This window comes from Tachypleus tridentatus, chromosome 12 (genome assembly GCF_004210375.1).
Source record: "Tachypleus tridentatus isolate NWPU-2018 chromosome 12, ASM421037v1, whole genome shotgun sequence".
In the NCBI taxonomy this organism is placed as follows: Eukaryota; Metazoa; Arthropoda; class Merostomata; order Xiphosura; family Limulidae; genus Tachypleus; species Tachypleus tridentatus.
The window spans coordinates 68,046,650-68,066,163 of record NC_134836.1 but is presented as its reverse complement, the minus strand read 5'-3'; positions in this window follow the sequence as shown (position 1 = coordinate 68,066,163).

Genomic DNA, 19,514 nt, shown 5'->3' with positions numbered 1-19,514 from the left:
GTATTGCTTTTAAAACTACGCACCTGTCATAAAAATAATAAATTGAATATTTCTCGGTTCCTTGTAAAATAGAAGTTTTTACTTAAAAATATGTCTTATTAGATGGTTTTAATGGACTGGGCGTGACAAAGTGATAAGCAAAAATTATCGTATTTGCAGTAGATTAATCTAAAATGCCCGGCGTGGCCAGGTGGGTTGAGGCGTTCGACTCGTACTCTGAAGATCGCGAGTTCGAATCTTCGTCGCACCAAACATGTTCGCTCTTTCAGCTGTGAGGGCGTTATAATGTGACGGTCAATCCCACTATTCGTTGGTAAAACACTAGCCCAAGAGTCGGCGGTGAGTGGAAATGATTAGCTGCCTACCCCCTAGTCTTACACTGCTAAATTACGGACGGTTAGCCCAGATAGTCCTCGTGTACCTTTGCGCAAAATTAGAAAAAAAACAACAAACTCTAATAAGTTATCATGTCTATAGTATGTAAACTCAGTAACTTATCATATCTAAAGTATATGAACCCAGTAAGTTACCAATCTGTTGTAGATAAATCTAGTAACTTATTATATACCTAATAGATAAACCCAGTAACATAACATATCTGTAGTAGATAAACCCAGGAAGTTATCATATTTGTAGTATATAAATCCAGTGAGTTGTCATATCTATAGTAGATAAATCCAGTAAGTTATCATATCTGTAGTAGATAAATCCAGTGAGTTATCATATCTGTAGTAGAGAAATCCAGTAACTTATCATATCTGTAGTAGATAAATCTAGTAAGTTATCATATCTGTAGTAGAGAAATCCAGTGAGTTATCATATCTGTAGTATATAAATCCAGTGAGTTGTCATATCTATAGTAGATAAATCAAGTAAGTTATCATATCTGTAGTAGATAAATCCAGTGAGTTATCATATCTGTAGTAGAGAAATCCAGTGAGTTATCATATCTGTAGTATATAAATCCAGCGAGTTGTCATATCTATAGTAGATAAATCAAGTAAGTTATCATATCTGTAGTAGATAAATCCAGTGAGTTATCATATCTGTAGTAGAGAAATCCAGTAAGTTATCATATCTGTATTAGATAAATCTAGTAAGTTATCATATCTGTAGTAGATAAATCCAGTGACTTATCATATCTGTAGTAGATTAATCCAGTGACTTATCATATCTGTATTAGATAAATCTAGTAAGTTATCATATCTGTAGTAGATAAATCCAGTGACTTATCATATCTGTAGTAGATTAATCCAGTGACTTATCATATCTGTAGCAGATAAACCCAGTAAGTTATCATATTTGTAATAGATAAACCCAGTAAGTTATCATATCTGTAGCAGATACACCCAGTAAGATAAAACATCTGTAGAAGATACATATAGTTCCACCTAATTACGTATTTGTATTCATCTCTCTCGACATCTCCAGCAGGCTTAGAGTCTACGTGTATCTACTTAACACTTTGTTCAGACAGTCTGATTAAAAGTATGACATCAAAACTGTCCTGATGTTTTCCTAAAGTATTATAAATGTCCATTTCCTTCGATTTAGAGCAACATTCCTGAACGTCAACAGGATATCCTGGGCATCAATGTCTTAACAACGACAGGTCACAGAGAAAAATATTTTGCTAGAGAACATCTAAACGTTAACAGTTTTATTTATAGACAAACATAGTTTTCGTTTTCACTTGTTTCACTGAAGATCTTTTCAGTTTCTTACTTTCCGCTGTTTCTCTTAAGCAGCGCTTAAAATGGATTTCTTCTGCTTTCAGAGTGAGTTATCGTGATTGAAAATATTTCTGATAGGAAGACTCATCTTGAGTTTAGAATGTTACAAAAATAACTGATCCATCATTCTTGATCTCGCGGGAGATTAAAGGTCCGAGTAAACCAAGAACATTCTTTCCTTTAAGAGTTGCAGTGAAAGTTTGAAAGTACATGAAACTTTCGCTGGCTAGATTTCTATTACAGTAAAGAAGCTGAGGTACCCGTTCTTTGTCCGGGTTATGAATTTAAGTAAATATGTGAATTGAAAATATTATAAATAGCAGAAAATCCTAACTCACACAGTTTATTTATAATATATTATTACAATATTCATTATTGCCCCACCAAACGTTTTGTATAAGATTTAAGAACTGTATATATACTTAAAACTTGGCATACACTGTGTGATGGTTAGGTATCTTTGTAGGAAGAGGTATCGAAAAGTAGTGGTACTTTCTGTTACCCTCTTTCAGTATCCAGCTCTTAATGTCTTTTCACAGTGTTTTACGTGATTAATTAATTGACAGCTATTGGCCTCAAAAGTGTCTCACAGGTCAAATTAGACAAGAAGCAAATCTTCACATCAGCCTCGTGGTATAGAAGCTTCAGTTGAGGTTATGTATTATTGCAACAGTGGCGATCGTTTTTTTCATTGCATGTCTCTATAGAGATATACAAGACGTTTGTGTGTTTCACATGTACTATGGGCCCGGCATGGCCAGGTTGGTTAAGGCGTTCGACTCGTAATCTGAGGGTCGCGGGTTCGAATCCCCGTTTAACCAAACATGCTCGCCCTTTCAGCCGTGGGAGCGTTATAATGTGACAGTCAATCCCACTATTCGGTAGTAAAAGAGTAGCCCAAGAGTTGACGGTGGGTAGTGATGAGTTGCTGCCTTCCCTCTAGTCTTACACTACTAAATTAAGGACGGCTAGCGCAGATAGTTCTCGTGTAGCTTTGCGCGAAATTAAAAAAGCAAAGAAAAACAAATAAACATACACTATGTGTATGTTGTCATAAAAATGTAATTTTTTGTTTTTGCAGTAAGTATGTGGCTCCATCTATAAATGTAATTAAAGATAATATATGCTTAATAACAGCGATAATGGAGGTGGTGAAGAGAAGTTGTGAACACCCTTTAACACGCTCTTTGTTCCAAACCATCATCCCACAAAGTTTGGATAGCATTTGTCCAGTGACCTTAAAGTAGTTAGATAACGGACAAACAGGCAGATATAGACTATTGCGCTTTATATAGATAGGGTGTAGGAAGTCTTCAGTTCCACATTTTAACTTGTTCGAGCTGTATAATGTTTCGGTAAGTATATGCTCTATCTGGAAACAGGGTTTAATAAATAGAGAATAAGAACGACTGCGGTAAAATATGTTATTGCAGCAGGAAAGTTCCAAACAATTAGGAACAAGTGTAAAGCATACGTCTTAATTAAAGCATTGTAGTCAAGGGTATAATGTGCTGTAGTCAAGCCTATAGAGCACTGAACTCAAGAGTAAGTACTATAATTATGAGTATAGAGTACTGTGGTCACGAGTACAAGTACTGTAATCACAAATATAATGTACTGTGGTCAAATACTTATACTTAAATAATATAGATAGTATTAAACCTTCTCAAGCAAAAGGTGTCGCTCTATTCATAAATATACATACACACACACATTTATTAAAAAGTAAGCAATCGGCGCCAGTGTGATAATTAACCTAGAGGTTCTGTTAATGTCCATAGCAACTTAATATAAGGGTTAACTAACTATACTCTATTGTACTCAGATTTCATACACTGGTAACTACGATTTTTAAAGATAATCTATGAACTAAAAGTATTTTATAAATCGATTCATTAAACTCGCATTCAATCCTAAAAAATATTTTATTTGTGACTTCCTTAAAAGAGTTCCGTAGTTTTCTGATAAAAGAAAACGTAATGAAGTAAATTTATAAACATACAGTAGAAAACTAACTGAAATGAGTTCCGCCAGGGAATGAAGCCACTAGCATTCTAGAATCTCAACTAATCAACTATAAATTTATGGAGTATTCTAGAAGTCAAGGCAATGAGGGATATTCCATGTTATATCTATTAGATAGTATATGTCTGTGAGATTATACCTATCCACATATCTCGCAAAACATAAGTAGGGAAGAACAAAAACATCTGGAAATTGAAGCCCAAGAGTTAGCGTTATGAATCATCATATTTAATGCTAAGTCATTGATGAAGGGATAAATTATCTTGAAACTATTTTTACTTTTACTAAAGGCGTAGCTGGTAAATAAAGTTAAAAAAAAGTTTCATATTTCCTTCAAGGGTTGCGGGTTTTCTGAGCGAGACCCGATTTCGAGGTTATGAAATCTAAGGGCAAAAAAAACCTTTAGCGCAAAACCTTTACCAAAATTATTAAAACATTTGGTACGTAGTTTTATAGTTTAAATGAGCATTTTCTGTAATAAAACAAAAAATATATCATTGATCTTTAGCTTTGTAGCAGCCTAGTTACAGATGTGGTGGCATCTAGTGTTGATATTGTTAACTATGGTGTTAAAAGTTGCAAAATTTATGTAATATGGTGTGTAGGTATGAAATACTGATAAGTGCTTCTCAGAGACTTACAATTACCGTAAATTTTGAATTCACAGCTAAATATATATGATAAATGAATAAGCCAGCTAGCTAATATTATACTGCTATGTTTCTTTAAAGTTGGTTAAACACATAACAACAGCTCGTTCGTTACCAATAATTCTAATTCTTTTAACTGCATTCGTTTCGTTTGTTGGATTTTGCGAAAGCTTTACCAAGGCGATCTGCACTAGACTTTCCTAATTTAGAACTGATAGAATACAGCGAAAATAGGTGCACCCACCGCCCACTGTTCTACTAACACACAGTTACATTGCAACGTGACCACAACTGAAATTGTGAGCATAAACGGTTACGGAATTCGAACCTTCGATCTCTATAACTATAACCATCCAAGTTTTATCTGGTAATGTTAGATTAAAAAGTATTCTGTAATACAAATAATAATTTCAAGCTTGCTGGATCTCTTAGTATCGACCGACAAGAATGAACAAGAATTATACGTAATTAATTATGTACTACTGTAAGTATTTATTGATGTGTAAAAATTGTCTTTCACGGTTTTTTTTTTTTTTTAATTAAGGATAAGATGAAAGTTCGTATTGCTTAAGCAGTACTCATTCTGTAACTTACTCATTGTTTCGGTCTGATCTTGCCGTTGGCAATCATAGTACGTCATGGTACAGAAAAATGACCCTTTCGATCTGCGATATTATTTTTTTAGCAGTTTTTGTCAGAAAAAGTATAAACGTAGGAAGAAAGTTTAGAAAAATAATCAGAGGAGTAACCTATGATCAAGGATGAAATTAATGGAACTTTTAAATTATTAATTTATCAAATGTACATCTTTTCAATGAAATACAGTTTGATGAATGCTGTTTGCTTATGTGCAGTGATAACAACTCACAAGTTACTGAATTCAACCAAACATACAGTGTTAGAAACTACTTTCACAATACTTAAAAAACAACACTACACGAGCAAGAGCTTGTATAAAAACCAAAAATGGTCATTTCACGCCCAAGTGGTAAGTCCACACCGCTACAAACCAAGTGTTGATACGGTTTGTAATAGAGGGGAGAACCATCTGTGGATACCGGTAAAATGTTGGTGAAATAACCGTTTTAACTAAGTTCGTATGCGATTCTCCAACAAAGAAAGAGATCCTTCTCCCTTAATATATCACGTATTACCTTTCCAACAAAGAACGTGATTAATGGCTAATTAGGATGCTAGGTTTCAGGAACAACTAGAACGAGGAAGAAGTTATAATTTATTTACTTCAGTAACTTTTTGCTTCGAAGCTAAACTTAAGGAAAATATAAATTAAAAAACAACAAACTTATTACCTAAGGGAATAACTAACACATGCCACTATATTGCTTCACAGAAAAGAACCAAAGAACAGATAAGGGTGAGAATAAATACGTTTTTAATGAACAGAAGTTTTCCCATTATCAACACTTGTGGCATTGTATAACATATGCTAAATTATTAAAATCTCAGAATGAATTTAGTTGACTGATAAACACGCGTTATCAATATAAATACAATGAACATTCGGAATCCTGAAACTGTGGAAATATTGATGTTTTCCAAAACCAAACAAAAGACAAGTTAACATATAAAAACCTATTTTATTTTCCACAACACACAAGTCTACTTATAAATACTACTATTAAATATGTAGGTGCTAAATTTCAATAACATTTCTGTTAGTTGTTAGTTCAGAGTTATTTAGAACTTGTAGACTCTCAATATGACGGATCACAGTGTATAGGCTAACCAAGCCAAACTGTGAAAAAAAAACGACAGAAGATACAATAAAAGATGAAACTTCTAATCAGATGAATAGCATCGGATGAATTGTTAATGCTACTGGATATGTTTTTTAAATAACGGGAAAGATGATTCTAGCAATAGAAATAGAAAATTATTTAATGAGGTAGTTATAGATGTATGCTATAGGTTTCATTGTTTGGTTTCAGGAAGAAAATAAAAACAATTAGTTATGATAAGGAAAATAATGTATGGACGAGGCTCTGTCTTGATGACACATGGATATTTATCAGACACTAGATGGTAACCAAAGTGGTAATATATTTGATAACCAAAGTGCCAGACAGCAGATAGGTTGATATTTTTGTGTTGAAAAGATCTTGATTTCCAACGAAATAGTTTTCATCTACGCGTGTTTGTTTATATATTTGATAAACAATGCTTTTCTTTTGCATCTAGTGTTGATTTAGAAGAATGACTTACCATTCATTCATGCCAATTTCTTTAAATTAAATGAATTCTCAAAAGCTGTGTGACTTGATAGGTTGATATATTTTCCTTTATGTGTTGAAAAGATCTTGATTTCCAACGAAATAGTTTTCTTACTGTAATTTTTAAGTTAAAACCGCATCCTCGAGAAATCGAATTCTAAGTTCAGCATTCGACTCATTCGCTAGATATATTACTTAGTACTACTACTCTGAGACTTGTTTGATTTTGAAATGAAATAACTTTTTGAAGTCTTTTTGTCCAGCGACACAGTTTTTCTTTTGGCCTCACGGTCGTTTCCTGATATGCATTTGACAGGATGAACTGGGAGTTTACATTTCCCTTAGCAACAACACAGATAGAATATGTACGATAAAACAAAACGTGAACATTACTGGAAGTGTTTATTAAACGTTTCGGACTCATTATAAATCAATCATCTGTAAACTAGAAATACAAAAGTCAGTGATGCGTTGTTGAGAAATTTATATGTAAAAACGGCTCGTTTGGGTTGAGAAAATATTTTACATAGAAGAGCGAACAACGTTTCGACCTTCTTCGGTCATCGTCAGGTTCACAAAGAAAGAGGTAACTGACCGGAAGCTGACCACATGTTTGAAAGGGGTTGTGTAACTGAGTGTCGAAATGTAGAGGGGGTATTAGATGTTTGAATATATAATTCTATTTATTTTATTATACTAATATAAGTATAAAGGCGTACCTTTATATCGGTTTATTTTGGGTTTAAGTTGTATAAGTAAGGCTTCTTTAATTTTGCGTTTGTTTATGTTTGTTTCTTTATATAGTATTTGAGTGTTTTCTATGGTTATGTTGTGTTTATTTGACTTGCAGTGTTCAAAAACGTATGAAGATGACTTTTTATGTTCTTTAAATCTGGTTTCCATTTTTCTACTTGTTTCTCCAATATAGAAGTCGTGGCAGTTATCACATTGTATTTTATAAATAATGTTGGTGTGGTGTTTGTCAGTGTAGTTTTTACATAGTATAGACCTCAGTTTTGTGCCTGGTTTTTGAATAAATTTGGTATTAACTGGAATGTCATATTTTGTTTCTAGTTTTTGCCAAATGTTGGTTATTTGTCTGCTGATGTCGGGAATATATGGAATGCAGCAGTATATGGTTTCGTGATTTTTTGATTCGTGAGATATATTTACTTTTGTTGATTGATTTTGCTTTCTGTCTAGGTGTGTGCGTATAATGTTTTCTACGGTTTGTGGAGGAAACTTATTGATGTTGATGAAGTATTGTTTTATTTTGTCTAATTCATCGTTAATTTTATCTGGTGAGCATAGTTTTATGGCTGTGTTTATTTGGTTTCTTAGTATGTTGAGTTTTTGTTTTGTTTCATGTGCTGAGTCCCAAGGAATGTATAGTCCAGTATGGGTGATTTTTCGGTGGATTTCTGTTTTGAATTGTGTCAGTTCTTGTAATTTTCAGGTTAAGAAATGATATTTGATTGCTTTCTTTTGTTCACATGTGAAGTTAATGTTGGGATGTATAGAGTTAATGTGATTGAAAAAATTAAATATGTGTTCTGTAGATATGAATCCCGCAACCGTGTCATCTACATATCTGTACCAGTATAGTGGTGGATGTAATGCTGTGTTAATTGCTTGTGTTTCAACTTGTGTCATAAAAATATTGGCTAGAACTGGTGATACTGGGTTACCCATGCTTAGGCCATTTGTTTGCATATAGTTTTGGTTGTTGAACATGAAGTTTGTCTTTATCGTGGTGAATTCTATGAGGGTTGCTAACTGGTTGCTGGGAATTCTATAGTTGGAGGGTCTCGGATATAGAGTTCTAAGGCTATCTTGCAGGCTTCAGTGGTTGGAACTTCTGTAAAGAGGGATATAACATCGAAACTGGCCATTAAGGCTTTATGATTAAGTTGATTTAGATTAGACTTGAAATTAAAAGAGTCTTTGATGAATGAGCTGGCTGATGTTACATATTTGGAGAATGCCCATGCTATGTATTTACCAAGATTGTAATTAAACGATTCATATGTGGACATTATTGGTCGTAATGGACAATCTGGTTTATGAGGTTTGGGGATGCCGTATATTTGCGGTGTGCGTGAGTCGGTTTTACGTAGGTAGGAATAAAGTGTTTGTGAAATTGTGTTGGCTTTTTTTCATTTGTAGTAGTAATTTGTTCAGTTGCGTCTCGTGTGTCTTTGTTGGATTTGTGTGTATTGGTTTAAATTTGTTCGTGTCTGATAGGATGTTATTCATTTTTTGGATGTATTCATTCGTGTTCATTATGACTATAGCGTTACCTTTATCTGCGTTTAGAATTTTTATGTTTTTGTCTTGTTTTAGGTTTTTAATGGAATTAATGTCTCTTTTTGTAAGGTTGTTTTTTAGTTTTCTGTTTTGTGAAATTATGTTGATGGTTTTGTGAGAAAATTCTTTGAAAAAATCGTTTAAGATGTTGTTTTTAGGTGTTTCTGGAAAATATAAATTTGTAATTTTACCTGGGAAGTTTGGCTGTTGGATGTCAATAAAATTATCTAAGTTGTCTTCTTTCTGTTGGTTGTTTTTGGTTGTTTCCTTGTTTTTCTTCTCTGTAGAAAGTATCACAAGTCTCTTGGCTAGGTCTTCTAAACATGTTTTGATTTCTATGGTTGGAATGGACCTGGGTGCTATTGCGAAGTTGAGTCCTTTGTTAAGTAGATGTATCTCGTCTGTGTTTAATTGACGGTCGGATCTGTTAATTATGAGGTTAGTCAACGGTTTGTCGTTTTGGTGTCTTTTCTGTTGTTTGCATCTTAGTTTTCTAGTTTTTTGTTGTGGCAGATCTTTTTGTCTCTGTCGTTCTTAGTATTGATTTGGTTTATGTTTCGTTGTATAAGTCCGTAAATCTCTGGTTTAATGCAGCATGCCAGTTGATGGTCTAGGTTCATTTTTTGAACCAAAAAAGGTTCAGACCAAAAAAGTTATTCAAAATTTACCAAATTTATTCAAAACCAGGCACAAAACTGAGGTCTATACTATGTAAAAACGACAAACACCACACCAACATTATTTATAAAATACAATCTGCCACGACTTCTAGAAACAAGTAGAAAATGGAAACCAGATTCAAAGAACATAAAAGTCACCTTCACACGTTTTCGAACACTGCATCAAATAAACACAACATAACCATAGAAAACACTCAAATACTATATAAAGAAACAAACATATTAAAGAAGCCTTACTTATACAACTTAAACCCAAAATAAACCGATATAAAGGTACGTTTTGTTTTATAATAATTATGCATTCCGGAAAATGAGTCGATTACAGCTAAATTCTGTACGGACAAAACGATCATATGGATATTTTTGTTTGTTTTGTATTTCTAGACGTAATTAAACAGGAAAACGTTTTACTAAATTCTGTATTAACATGGGCGTCCTAATAAGATATATTACCATTATATTCAGGATATATAAACGAAATTAAAGTATGTAAATGATATTACAGAATTGTACCCAACTTGTTACTTTATTTCGGGTTTGTAAAGGAAAAAGTTGAAAAGAGAGAGAATTTTAAAGTAAAAATGTTTGTGTTCATCGAAGTTGACCCAACATTTGCTTTTGTCCTTCATGCGTACCATGAATTACGTAGAGAACGCCGACTTGTACTACATAATATACAAGAAGCTAGAGTGAACAGAGTGAAGGTTTCAAATGTTATGGATGAACTTCTGTTCCGAGATTTTTATGGGTTTGCCAGAACGTATGCCCTCTGTGCTAGAGTACGCATGGTGAGAGCTACAGGAATGAATGTGAGGAGAGGTTGGTTCGGAAACGAGATCTGTTACAGGAGAAATGTTTTAGATCAAAACAATTGTCACCATCCACTAAATGGCCCTCTATATTGAATAACCGCAAATGCAGAGGAAGATATCGAATATTTCAGTAAATACGATCAACTTTATCCTTACTTTCTTTTCCGAAAAAATGTCAAATTCAACCGAATGGTCACCAAATTTCGCTGCCTTCAATGATGTTGATATTTTCTCAAGACTTCACTGAAGTTGTAGAAATCACGACAACAGCAACTATCACCGACTTTGGTGGAAACAACCGTCCTGGGCGTTTTGACGGATACATCAACGTTCTCTGCCATCGATGTACAATACAAGATCGTCAGGATGGACAATATATCCGCATACTACGGGCGACTTGTACTGACTGGCTCAACATTAGAAACCCACAGTTGCATCCACAAAACGACGGCGAAGACACCATTGAAAATGTTCTGAATAGAATTAGAAATTTACAGATTTGAAAAAGAGAAAAAAACAGAGAAGGATAGAAATAAGTTTTCCTTCACACATCATCGTTCTTTGGGAAAACCGTTTGGGAATTTTAATATAACAACAGAAGTTGGATAGTAATTCACAGCTTGTGCCTCGTTAAATTCTGATGCATGTTGCTAGGCCTAAATAAATATTAACCATTTCAATTGTACAAAATTATGTTTGTTTTGTTATGGCAAAGCCACATTGGACTATCTTCTATCCACGAGAGAAACTGAACCCCAGATTTTATTGTTTAAACCAGAAGACTTATCACTGCCCCACTAGGACATTTTTTGTATTGAAGCATTTAAAGATTTGGAAGCCTAAGAAAAGTTCACAACCAAAAAATTTATTATTTGCATAATTGCAAATTGTTGTTAGTACATTAATATTTTGTCACTCAGTACACTAATGTATTTGTGTATTACTTGTTCTTTTGATTATTTTAAAACATTTTTAGAAATACTTTTATTTGTAAAATAAAACTATTTGTTTTCACATGTGAATTATCATAACAAGATCAGTTGGCCTCTCCTTTGAGATTGTGTGTATTTATATTTGAAAATGTCAAACTTCACCTTTGAAAACTCTGAAGATCCTTTACATATCCAGAGTGTTCAACAATCTGGATCATTTTTTGTATTGTGATAAGTAGTCTCAACCTTAATGTGTCCATGAAATCCAGTCACTCCACAGAGTTAATCACCCAATATCAAGGAAATGCCCTATTTCTGCATTATAAAAACAATGTTTCAAAGTGATCTAGGGACAAAGGGTAATAAACATTGTATTTCTTTCAAGTTATATATATGTAGTATTAATGTTTATCTCATTATATGGAAACTTATTGATATTACACTATTCTCAAATTGTGTTCTGTATTTGAAAGTTTACTAATGTTTTTATTTTGTTTTTACAAACTTGTAATAAACTTTCCAGCATAGTTACTGTTGATATAAATAACAACCAAGTAAATAAACATCACACTAACAAATAGATATCGTGATATCAAAATTACACTTAGATATAATTTACTCCCTTAACTTAGAGTTGTATAATTAATGTTAGTGATATGAACCATTTGATGAAATATGGAAATGGAAGAAATGAGAAATCCAGAAATATCAACATTTACATTAGACATCTGAATGAAGCGTACAAACTACAAAGTATAAAAACAAGTTTATTTCTTCAGTCAGTTATGAGAAATACTGTGTATTCTGCAATATTATTTTTGTATCTAATATTAATTATGTGTAATCAATTATTTTGTATTCGAATCTTGTATTTTCTGTAAACTTACTTATTAAACATAAGATTTAATTTCTTGCATTTTTGTTACCACAATTATACAGTTTACATTATTTGTGAGCTAAGGCAATGATTCTTCACATGTTCCCATTGTATAGTATAAAATAATTTCTCTTTTCCCTTTCTATACACCAAACATACATATGTTATTAGAATATCAAATATATATATGACAATATAAAAATATGTCTCCTACAAGCCCTTTTTTTCTTCTTTGTCATTAAATATTAGCTGTATTTGTGAAGGCCAATTATAAAATCAATCACTTAATTGTTACTTTAGAGAAATGTAAGCATATTTGAATGGCTGTTATAAGTACTGAGTCAATAAATAACTCATAATACTTAAAGTCAACTTTAATAGTACCAGAAAAGGTTAACTTTTCTAAAAATATTAAATGATAAATGTTTTTTGTGGTTGTTGGTAAATGGTCACCCCCAATTTCTATACCTTTCATTTAGAAATAACATTGATACATGTTTGTGGAACAGCACTCAGTAGTAAATAAAGGAAACTCCTTCTGTATATGTGAAAATTAAGGTATCCAATTTTTATTTAAGGCACAAATTTACAAAAGTGTGAGAAAAATTACAACTGACATTTTTTCATAATCAAAAATATTTCAAAGAAGAGAAATTAAGTCTATTTTTCAGAAATTAAAGAAATATTTTTATAATATTTTTTTGTGTTTACAATAAGATTCTCCTTGATGGAAAAAGCTATGTCCAAGGTATAATATGATTCTCCTTGATGGAAAAAGTTATGTCCAAGGTATAATACGATTCTCCTTGATGGAAAAAGTTATGTCCAAGGTATAATACGATTCTCCTTGATGGAAAAAGTTATGTCCAAGGTATAATGTTTATTTAGTTCTGAACAGAACTGGGCTAGGTTTTGGGGTACTGAACAGAGTTAAGCCAGGTTTATTTAATTTTAATAGAACTGGAACAGGTTTTCTGGTACTGAACAGAGTTATGGGATGTTTAATAATTCTTAACAGAACTGGGCTAGGTTTTATGGTTCTATACAGAGTAAATCCAAGTTTATTTAGTTCTGGATAGAATTGGACAAGGTATTATGGTACCTAAGAGAGGTAAGCCAGATTTATTTAGTTCTAGTATAGCTGGACCTGGTTTTGTGGTATTGAACAAAGTTAAGCAGAATGTAATTAGTTCTGAACACAACTGGACTAGGGTTTGTGGCACTGAACAAAGATAAGTCATGCTCATTTAGTTCAGAGCATAACTGGGCCAAGTTTAGTGGTACTGAATAGAGTAAGATAGGATTATTTAGTTCTGAACTGAACAGGACTAGTTTTTTGACTGAACAGAGTTAAGCCAGGTTTATTTATTTCTGAACACAACTGGGCTAAATTTTGTGGTTTTAAACAGAGTTAAGTTTGGTTTATTTAGTTCTGAAGAAAACAGGCATGGGTTCTGTTGTACTGAACAGAGTTAAGCCAGGTGTATGTAGTTCTGAATACAACTGGGTGAGGTTTTATGCAACTGAAAAGAGGTAAGACAAGTTTAGTTAGTTATGAACAGAATTGGGCTATGTTTTGTTATACTGAACAGATATAAGCCAGGTTTATTTATTTCTGAACAGAACTGGGCAAGGTTTTTTGGTACTAAACAGAGCTAAGTTAGGTTTATTTAGTTCTGAAGAGAACTGGGCCAGATTCTAAGGTACTGAAAAAAGTTAAACCATGCTTATTTAGTTCTGAACAGAAATGGGGTAGGTTTTGTAGTATTCAATAGAGTTAAGCTCAGTTTATTTAGTTCGTAATATAACTGGATGAGGTTTTGTGCTACTGAAAAGAGGTAAGACAAGTTTATTAAGTTATGAACAGAATTGGGCTATGTTTTGTTATAGTGAACAGATATATTTAATTCTGAAGAGAATTGACCCTAGATTTTGTGGCACTGAACAGAGTAGAGCAGGTTTATGTAGTTCTGTAGTAAATTTGACCAGGTTTTGTGGTAGTGAACAGAGTTAAGCCAGATTTATTTAGTTCTGAACAGAACTGGGCTATGTTTTGTTATACTGAACAGATATAAGCCAGGTTCATTTGGTCCTGAACAGAACTGAACTAAATTTTGTGGAACTGAACAGAGTTAAGCCAGGTTTATTTCGTTTTCAACAAACATGGACTAGGTTTTTTGGTGTTAAAGAGAGTTAAGCCATGTTTTTTTTAGTTCTGAACATAACTGGGGTTGGTTTTGTGGTACTAAAGAAACTTAAGCCAGGTTTGTCTACTTCTGAACAGGATTGGGCTATGTTTTGTTATACTGAACAGGTATAAGCCAGGTTCATTTAGTTCTGAACAGAACTGAACTAGGTTTTGTGGAACTTAACAGAGTTAAGCCAGGTTTACTTAGTTCTGAAGAGAACTGGCACTGGTTCTGTTGTACTGAATGGAGTTAAGCCAGATTTATTTAGTTCTCAACAGAAATGGGCCAGGTTTTCTGGTACTGATAAACATTAAGTCAGCTTTATTTTGTTCTGTACAGATCTGGGCGAGGTTTTGTGGCACTGAACAGAGTCAAGCGAGTTTCATTTAGTTCTGAACAGAACTGAGCTAGGTTTTGTGGTACTGAAAATAGATAAGCCATGTTTATTTGGTTCTGAACAGAACTGAGCTATGTTTTGTTATACTGAACAGAGTTAAGCCAGGTTTATTTAGTTTTGAATAGAACTGGGACAGGTTTTCTGGTACTGAACAGAGTTATGGGAGGTTTAATAGTTCATAAGAGAACTGGGCTAGGTTTTATGGTACTGAAAGAGTAAAGCCAGCTTTATTCAGTTCTAAGTATAACTGGGCGAGGTATTGTTGTACTGAACAGAGTTAAGCAAGGTTCATTTATTTCTGAACAGAAATGGACCAGATTTTGTTGTACTGAACAGAGTGTAATGAGTTTTATTTAGATCTGAACATAACTTGGCGTCGTTTTATGGTACTGAACAAATTTAAGCTAAATATATTTTGTTCTGAACAGAACTGGGCTTGGTTTTGTGGAACTGAAAAGAGTTAAGCATGATTTATTTAGTTCTCTAGTGAACTGGGTCAGGTTTTACGGTAGTGAACAGAGTTATGCCAGATTTATTTAGTTCTGAACAGAAGTGGGGTAGGTTTTGTGTTACTGAACAGAGTTAAGTCAGGTTTATTTAGTTTTTGACAGACATGGGCCAGGTTTTCTGGTACTGAAAAACGTTAAGTCAGCTTTATTTTGTTCTATACAGATCTGAATGAAGTTTTGTGGTACTGAACAGAGTTGAGCCAGGTATATTTAGTTCTGAACACTACTGGACCAAGTTTTGTGGTGGTGAATAGAGTTCACCCAGATTTATTTAGTTCTGAACGAACTGGGCTATGTTTTGTGGTAGTGACTATAGTTAAGCAAGGTTTTTTTTAGTCCTGAGTATAATTGGACCAGGTTTTGTGGTACTGAACAGAGCTTAGCCAGGTTTTTTAGTACTGAACAGAACTGAACCAAGCTATTTTAATAGTAAACAGAAGTTAGACACGTATATTTATTTCTGTACAGTGTTGAGCCAGGTTTATTTACTACTGAACAGAACTGAGCCAGGTTATTTTAATAGTAAACATAGGTGAGCTCTGTTATTTTAATAGTGAATATAGCTGAGACAGGTTTATTTAGTACTGAACACAACTGATCCAGGTTATTTTAATAGAGAGCAGATCTGAGCCAAGTTATTGTAATAGAGAATAGAGCTGAGCCTGGTTTATTCAGTTCTAAACAGAGCTGAGCCAGATTTTGTAGTACCGAACAGATCTGGGCCAAATTACTTTAATAGTTGATCTCGGTGATCTTAATAGTTTACAGCACTAAGCCAGTTTTATTTAATACTGAACAGAACTGAGATAGGGTATCGTAATAGTGAACAGAGTTGATACATTTTTACTTATTTTTGGATAGAGCTGAGCCAGGATGATTTAGTTCTGAACAATGCTGATCCGGGATTATTTTGTTTCGAATAGAGCTTAGCCAGATGTTTTTAGTTCTGAGCAGAACTGGGCCAGGCTTTGTGGTACTGAATAGAGTTAAGCTAGGTTTATTTAGTTCTGAACAGAACTGGATTATATTTTGTTATACTGAATAGTGTTAAGTCTGGTGAATGAAGGAAAATTATAATAAAGATGGCTAAAATTTTTAAGACAAAGTTTTATTTTAAAGAAGGCTGGTATGAGAATTAAAAATTTAATTAAAATACATTTTTACTAGAAGTGGGTTTCTCGTCATCATGAAAGTAAGGTTGTATTTGTTGTACCTGTATATCATTACTTGGTTTGAGCAACTATGATTCTACGTATTTTTGGAGGGATCAATGTGTGGAAGGGGTGGTCTAAAAAGTTTAATAAACAAAAGTGCCGAAACGGTTTTTGTAATAAACGAAGCATTGCTTGGGGTGAGAATCAAATTCATCTATGAAAAAGGAAGGGAAATAGTACGTAGAGGATGTTTCAAATGATACAAGGTTTTTCTGAAACCGTTTTAACAATCAACTACTGAAGAAACCCACGAGTCGTATCTCTTTAATTCAGCTGAAGCCTTACTGATGACTTTCTGACCTCCATCTCGCCGCATGTTAAATGAATTTCAAAGTTTTCGGGCCAATTGTTTTTTTTGTCAAGCACAAATGTATAATGTGCTATATCGGCAATTTCACTATTAATCAACCTATTTTCGATCGATTTCTTCAGTGTTCTGTAAAACGTTTCCAGATTAATTGGAGGATACTTTTGAAATCTTATATCATGCTCTTGTAAGTTCAAACTCGTTTCAAATAATTCTTGGAGAGAGCATCACATACCCTTCCTAGATCCAGTAGAAATTCTGTGCTTGTAATATTTCGCTATAAGCTCTCAAATCCACATTATCTCTGTTTGTCTCTTGTTCAGTCGCACTTCGCTTCTTTGAAATGTTGCATTAACACTTCATAGTTTCCAAAACAGCTTAAACTAGATGGGTGCCTCCAACATGGCCAATTTGTAAAAGTTGGATCTTCAGCGAGTTTGTGCACATTTTCAGTTCTTCTCTGTTTTTAGGCGATGTGTGATACAAGACATAAAATTTGTCAATAAACACTTTAAATCTATTGATCCATGAGACTGATTTTATAGTGTCACTGACTGACAGGTCTAATCTGTGATTAGCACAGTGCCACACAATTACAGAAGGAAATTTGTTCATCAGTTTCTTAACTCCACACGTAAAAGTTCGTCTTTTTAAAGCATGAAATAAAGTAACCTATAAATTATCATGTATAAAGTCAAATCAGGAAATGTATTATTGCATAACAATTGTTTCGTTAACGACGTAATTTGTTGTACATTGTCTAATTAGGAAAACATAAACTTTAATTAAAACATGATATTGTACTTTTTTAGGGATTATTTAAATCTATAATTATGCATTTTATGCATCAGATTGTGTAAAATATAGTTTTTTTTAGGACAGGAAACGTAATGATTTAGTTCCAAAAATATTTATTCACTTGATTTAGTACGTTTTTAATTACGATATTGTCCTTTTAGGATGATTTAAAATTATAAGGAACAATAATTAATGTAATGATAAACATCCTTTTATGACAAAGTAACTATAAATGTATTAATGAATTAGTGTTAAGTGTCCTTTTTGATGACGATTTAAATATAAATTATTTAATTAATTAGTGTTACGAGTCCTTTTATATGACGACTTAATTAACTAATGAATTAGAATTAAATGTCCTTTTTAGAATATTTTAATTTAAAATTTTTGTATGAGTTATCGTCTACTACACGGTATTAGTATGTTATTCATTATGTTGTTGTTGTTTGTTGTTTTAAATTAAGCACAAAGCTACACAATGGGCTATCTGTGCTCTGCCCACCACGGGTATCTAAACCCGGTTTTTAGCGTTGTAAGTCCGCAGACATACCGCCGAGCCACTGGGGGGCGTTACTCATTATGATCATTTCTTTTGTATCAGACCATAAATTCAACATTATGATATCATGGTCTCCTGTCATGGCGGCGTAGCGACGCGTCCCTAACGACATCCCCTCAGGGGGTAAAATTTTGAAGAATGATCTCAGTATCTTTGATGCTGATACAGAAAAAAGAGGCACTTACTAGCCATAATAAATTGGAACTATGCTCTCGTTATCTGTGATGACATCACCTCCTCTAAGACAGCCAATCAGCGGGCGAGACCAGAGTGGTAACCTTACTACTGACGTAGGCAACTTATAAAAAGTTTTAGGATAAGAAAAATAGATTAATTCAGTTTTAAAATTAGGCATAACGTCAGGAATTTACATTGGGTGAGATTATTTAACTCTAGAAATCTGTTTAGCAATTTAAAATAAGCTTTTCATTTACATCTACAGATATAATAACACAAAAGGTCTTTCTTTGGAAACTTACGTTTAATAAAAAATATTTAATCATATTCTAAGAATAATGTATACATCAGTTAAGACATATACATAGTTTTAACGTTAACAGTACCACCAAACAATTAAAACACAAATATAGTTTCACCAATTAGAGTATTGTAAAACACATTGTAGTTTTAACATGAACAGTAACGCTAAAGAACTAAAATACAACTACAGTTTTAATATAAATTGTGCTACCTGACAAGTAAAACAAAGTTATAGCTATAATGTTAACAGCACCATCAAACCAGTAAAATACAGCTACAATTTTAAAGTTAACAGAACCATCAAGCAAGTAGAACACAGCTACAGTTTTTACAGTAATTGTGCCACCAAACAAGTAGAACACAGATACAGTTTTAACCTTAACAGTACCACCAAACAAGTAAAACACAACCACATTTCTAACGTTGACACTACCACCAAACAAGTAGAACACAGATACAGTTTTAACCTTAACAGCATCACTAGACAAATTGAAACATAACTATAATTTTACCCCCATAGAAAACTAGAACATAAAGACAGTTTCAACACTGATATAAAATCCAGAAAAATGAAACATGATAATATCGTTACTTTTAGTAACAACCGCTGCAGTCCAAATCTGGCTCCACTGTGACATAAAAAACAGCTTGGAGACTGTTCTTATCTATTTATATCGTACAACAAAGTACGGCCTAGTGACTATTCTCATTTATCTCTACCGTACAACAAAGTACAGCCTAGTCACTTTTCTCATCTATCTATATCGTACAACAAAGTACAGCCTAGTCACTGTTCTCATCTATGTATATCGTA